Below are 6,000 nucleotides of genomic sequence, written 5' to 3' on the forward strand. Positions count from 1 at the left end.
GAGCCTCTAGCAAGAGTCCCCATAGACCACTTCGCGATGCAACTCCAGCGAGACCAAGGAAGCCACACCCCATTTTTACCACACTGGCTGTGGTCTCTGAGGCAAAGGGGTTGAATCCCAAAGCCTCAGGTACCTCAGGAATCTGCACATTACAGTGAGGATTACTGCCTCGATGAAATATGCAGATGTTCCAAAAAGTGTACCGACCCATTGTGGGTAGGATTCACCTCACAATGTCTTGCGAGATTGCGGTGAATCTCGTGAAGTGTTGCGAGCCAGGTAGATCCCGGGAGTGGGGTCACCCGGCTTATAACTGCCACGCTGCACCATAGCGAGCTGATTTTCCAGCGCAGTGTGGCCGTAGGATCGCGCCCTAAGTGTTGATACCGGGACTGGATTGTGCGCACTTCGCATTCTCAGTGGGGGCTCTATTTGGTTTGCGGCGTGTCAGGACATGCAAATTGGCCAGCACTCTGCTGGCTCTAATTCTGAGCAATTCCTGGCCCAGCGAGTATTCTAACCGCTGGGGCCAAAGTTAGCACCAAAGAGCCTGGCAGCTGGAGCTGTTTTTAAGCACTCCACTTATCACACACGCACTGCAACTACTAAGATGGCTCACAATGGATCTGCCTCCTAAGGTCAGAGTCCAAAGTGGAGTCACAGCACCATGCCAGTGAGGAGAATTTCACCCATAGTATGATTTGTCTCAACTCCCTTTGGATAGTTGGTTAGAGGAGACAGGTGGTGGAGGCCCAGTGGTTTCTTCTTACTGTTTGCACCTGCTAGCCACTGCAAGGCAGATTTTGTGCACAGTTTTGATTTGGAAGGATTTTGAGGTATAAAATACTTTTAATTAAATTGCCTATGTCCTGAATTGTGTCCCTAAGGGCTAACTTTCCCTGGGCAATTGTGCCAGGAACCATTTTAAAAGGTGATTTAAATCACTAACTTCAGATTGTTATGCCAGTTTTACACCAATAATTACTCTGAAAGAGTTAGAAGGAATAAAACCTCCCTCTTCCCCAGCGTGGGTCACCGACTCAAGCCTGCCTTCCTGAACACTGCCTGGGTGGTGGTGGCAGAAGCAATCAGCTCTGCCAGTCTCACCAGGAGGAGACAGCTGGTGATCTGGAAGGGTGAGAGTCACTGATGAGTCCTCCGCCCTGAGAGGGGCAGAGAACCTGGGAGGGCTCCAAAGGCTGTGGTGCAGGTGTCCTCTGGTTGGGATGATCTCTGCTGATCCTCTGTTTCCTCTGCAGTGGAGGAGTACTTCTGAACAGTGACAACACCAGTTGGATCCCTGATTGAGTCTGGCCACGCCCATCACCTTGATGAAACAGCTGGGATGTGAGGGTGTCCAGCGGAGAGTCCTGGGTGGTCTCCCAGATGATCAGAGGCCGTCTGAGCATTTAAAGGACACAGGCAGCACTCAGCAGAGTGAGCAGCCAGGTGCCTGTGAGTAGCTTCAAAGGGATGCATTTAAAAGATGGACTGCAGCAATGGCGACCTGTGGCAGGCCACCTGATCCCAAGGGCGACACCCCAAGCACATGGACTTGGCAACAAGTCACTACCCGCTCCTGCCCCTGATTCAGGCAGCCACCCCCCAGCAAGCCCAACAGTTGCCAATGATTTTTAAGTGTTGTTTTAGCCTCCTGCTCCCCCTATGCAGCCATGGTGCCCAGTCCATGTTTGTAAATACTAGTAGTAGTGGCAGCACTGCTGCCTCACGGTGCCAAGGACCCGGGTCACTGGCTGTGTGGAGTTTTCACATTCTCCCCGCGTCCGCATGGGTTTCACCCCCACAATCCAAAGATGTGCAGGGTGGGTAGATTGACCACCCTAAATTGCCCCTTAATTGGGAAAAAAAGAATTGGGTACTCTAAATTTATTTCTAAAAAGTAAATACTTGTAGTAGTTCATGCCCATGTGACTTCCGCCTGAGACGAGTGGAGCATCCCGGTAGGGCGGACCATACTGTGTCCAACCCGGTAATCACATTTAAATGCATGCTAATACCGGTTTTGCATGCTGCTTCCAGCGTGGGGCGCAAACCTCGTTATCGCCACCAGTGAGGGACGGGAGCATGGAGCCTGAATCACCACCGGGCGCGGATATCAATTTTGGCCTGATTTTCCGCCCGATCGCAGTTCGCGTTTGCGGAGTCGCGAGTCGGAGAATTCCGCCCAATGTCTTGCAGTAGACATTTGAACAATTGCAAATGTTTTGATAACATTTCTCGAAATCAGGAATTGTTGGGGATCATTTTCAACTTGGCTGCCAGTCTGGCTTTGTGTATAGCTCACCATTTCAAATAAAACTGATTTTCTAGATCTTTTCTAAATTTCTAAATCTGGTCCTATTTCCAGTTCACTCCAGCTTTGACAAAGAGTCATCCAGACTCAAAAAGGAAGCTTTCGTCTCTCTCCACAGATGATGTCAAACCTGCTGTGCTGATCCAGTATTTTCAGTTTTTGTTTCAGATTGTCTGCAGTAATTTGCTTATATTTCTAAAAGCTGCGTTATTTTTATCACATTGTTTGAAATGAAAGAAAAATCAAGCGAGATGTGGTGGTGGGTGTGTGAGGGGCAGAGATATTCAGGGTACACAGTCTGTTCCACTAGGTTGCGGCTGTGGCATCCAGGTTATCCCCATTGGAAATGCACAGGAGATTCATTGGCAATGAAGGAGAAAAGCAGATTAATATTTCAGGCATTACCTGAAATCTTTGTCTTTGCTTCCCTTTCAGGGCAGGTCACTGCAAGCATCGGTTCCACAGATTGTGTCCACCTCCATCCGCATTTTTTAGTCTAATAGTCCATAACTGAACAGCAGAATGTGTTAGCATTTCTGCATTTCTCAGATTTTAAACTTCACAGTATAATCTATCTTTTTTGTTCAAACACCCATGGATATAGTTCAGACAACAACAGCAGACTCATTCTAAACTGCAATGCAATCGAATGAGTAAGGCACTGCATATTCCTGAAAATCTGTTATAGAAGGTCATTAATGATTGAAGACAGAATTAAAACACATTTGCATAAAGTCTTATTTCCAATCCCTGGTAGGTTCAACCTCACTTGTAATCATTCATCCGTCAGCCATTCTCAGCAATTATTTGTGAATATTCACTTATTTGCCTTCAAGGTATCGTGTGGTACTAACACAAGGTAAAACATGTTTTGTTGAGAACCAGAGATTAGTGCGGAGGAAACATGTCGTGACGAACGGAAAAAGAGGATTATTTTCTTTATAATCATGTGAGCATGTTGCATGAGATGCACATTACCTCAGCCAGTGTCACTCATAATTTACAATTTTGAATGTTTCCTATGTCAATCATCTCACTGATTGCAGCAATCATAAAATATGAAATATCTGTCATGGAATGTATATATATATACTGCATTGAAAAACAAATGGGATTTTTAAAAAAACTTGTACAATACCACTAATAGTTCCCTAAATTATTATACTTGTTACATTTAATAACATTGATAATGATGTAGATGGTGTCGGAAGGGTCAAAGCCCTTAATGAACATAATCTGGAGTGTAAAAGAGACATTACAAAAGAACAGATGAGATATATAAAAAATAACAATGTAATTGTTCTTAATGCAACGATTGTAATGTGCAGTAAATGTATTTTGACTTTGTCTTCTACATTGTTCCTGCTTCGAGGAAAATGCTGTGCATTCTTGGAGTTCAGTTACGTTAGGATGCATTACCATTAAAGACCAACTGAGCAGCCAATTAGAAATCTATCCTTCCATCCATCCGCCCTGAGGCAGTTTTGAGCTCAAATCCCACACGTGAGATTCTTGAACAACTTGTGAGGGAAGAGTACCTGAAGACGTTTGCTGTATCGTTTCTCACAGTTTTTACTTTCTTTCAGGTGGATTACAACATAGGTTAAAGTGCTTCACCTACTCTTTGTGATGGCAGAAGCAACCAACCCCAATCAAATTGGATGCAATTAACCCTTGGAAAATCAGCTCAATACTTAGAAACTCGACTCCAGTCTGTCTCGTCTCAGTCACCAACCCTTCTGACTGGAGATGGAAATACTGCCAAGGAAACAGTGGTCACTCAGTGCAGACACAAATACCTTGCTAGATGTCAACCCAGTACAGAGAGATGACATTTTAGTATCTACTCAGTTAGAAATGACCATCATTAATATTGTTGATTTGACCAAAATTTCTCTTTGTGGACATATATGTACACTTTCCCCCTCAGTGTGGTCCATTTTAAATTTTGGCAGACCAACTCCTGATCAATCAGATGCACCAATGTAATTTGTCCTGTTGAGACCTTGCAATTGAGTTGAGAGTTGCAGTGAGGAAACTTGTGATTGGAGGGAGAGAAATGATTGACATTTGACTGAAACTCTTCCATCACCCAGGGAATTAGTCAGAATTTGCACAGAGTAGGCACAGAGTAATTCTGAATGAAAATGGCAATTGAGATCCTAGTTACATTATAGGGTTCCGATTTTCAAATTAAAAGAGACAGGGGGCTGGATTCTCCGCTGTCGGGATACTCCGTTTCGTCGGTAGCCCAGGGACTTTCCGACAACATGGGGCTGCCCACAATGGAAAACGCCATTGGCATCAGAAATCAGGTTCTGCGGGACAGAGAATCCCACGCAATGCCTTTGGATACTCAGGTGGACCTGAATGAATATATTTTAATAGTTCATGGGATTTAATCATCACTGGCAAGGCCAACATTTATTGTCCATCTCGAATGCTCTTGGGAGGATTACCTTTTTGAACTGTGACAGTCCAGTTGACTCACACTCACAAGTGCCTGAAGGAGGGGTTTCCAGGATTTTAACCCAGGAACAGCGATATACTCCCAAGTCAATTTGCATGTGATTTGAAGGGGAACTTGGAGACGAATGATGTCCCCACTGCTCTTGTCTGATAGGTGTTAGAGGTCACGTATTTGAAAGGTGCTGTCAAAGTGGCCTTGGTTAAATGTTGCATTGCATTATGCAAATGACACACATTGCAGACACTGTGGGCTGGATTCTCCGGTTGCCGACGCCGAAATCGCGTTTGGCGAACGGCCGGAGAATCCAAGTTTACGACACAACGGGCAGCGCCGCTTTCGTGATGCTCCACCCCCTCCAAAGCGGCGCACCCGGAGAGTACGCTGTGCCACATATCGACGGCCTCAGGCCATTCCCTGAGGCCCACCCCCAATGCTGCCGAGTTCCCGACCGCGTGGGTCTCTCATGGTCTCTCACCTGTCGGCAACTCGGTGTGGCGGCTGCAGACTCAGTCCAGCGCTGACGCAGTAGGGGAGGGCCAATCCGCGGGCAGGGGGGGGGGCATTATTCGAAGCTGGGGGCACTGTGGAGGGGTGGTCCGGGTGCACGAGCCGGCCGAAGGGGGGTCTATTTTGTGGGCTTGGTCTGCGAGCGGCCTCCACCATGAAGCACGCCGCGGCCGCTACAGGCCACCGCCATGCGCATGCGCGGCTACGTTCCCGGCACTTCTCCGGGGCGTATCGGCAGCTAGAGCCGGGTGCTGTACGCTACCGTCCTGCTAGCCCCCAGCAAAACGGGGAATCGGTGGCCGTTTTGCGCCAGTTTTCCTCGCGTAAAATGCCACCGTTCCCACACCAGCGTGGGGATATAGCCCCAGAATCGGAGAATGCAGCCCTGTGTGTCACTGGGGGAAGGAGTGAATGTTTAAGATGGCGGATGAGGTGCCAAAAAAGTGGGCTGCTTTATCCTGGTTGGCGTTGAACTTTTGAGTGTTGTTGGAGCTGTCCTTATCCAGGCAAGTGGAGAGTATTCCAACATACTCCTGACTTGTGCCAAATAGATGCTGGAAAGGTTTGGGGAATCAGAAGATGAGGTACTTGCTCAGAAAAATACATAGAAAATAGAAGCGAATGGAGGCCACTTGGCCCTTCAAGCCTGCTCTGCCATTCATTATGATCATGTCTGATCACCAAATTCAAAACCCTGATCCCGCCTTCT

General features: G+C 47.0%; 1 long non-coding RNA gene across 1 annotated transcript in view; it reads right to left on the reverse strand.

The window, feature by feature from the left end:
* LOC140409602 (uncharacterized) overlaps positions 1-2,973 on the reverse strand; it is a 65,511-nt gene extending 62,538 nt beyond the window's left edge. Inside the window, exon 1 of the long non-coding RNA XR_011940421.1 lies at positions 2,720-2,973. This is a non-coding gene — a long non-coding RNA (uncharacterized lncRNA). The remainder of the gene's footprint in view (positions 1-2,719) is intronic.
* Positions 2,974-6,000: the final 3,027 nt, after the last annotated feature.

This window comes from Scyliorhinus torazame, chromosome 3, assembly GCF_047496885.1.
Source record: "Scyliorhinus torazame isolate Kashiwa2021f chromosome 3, sScyTor2.1, whole genome shotgun sequence".
NCBI classification, from domain to species: Eukaryota; Metazoa; Chordata; class Chondrichthyes; order Carcharhiniformes; family Scyliorhinidae; genus Scyliorhinus; species Scyliorhinus torazame.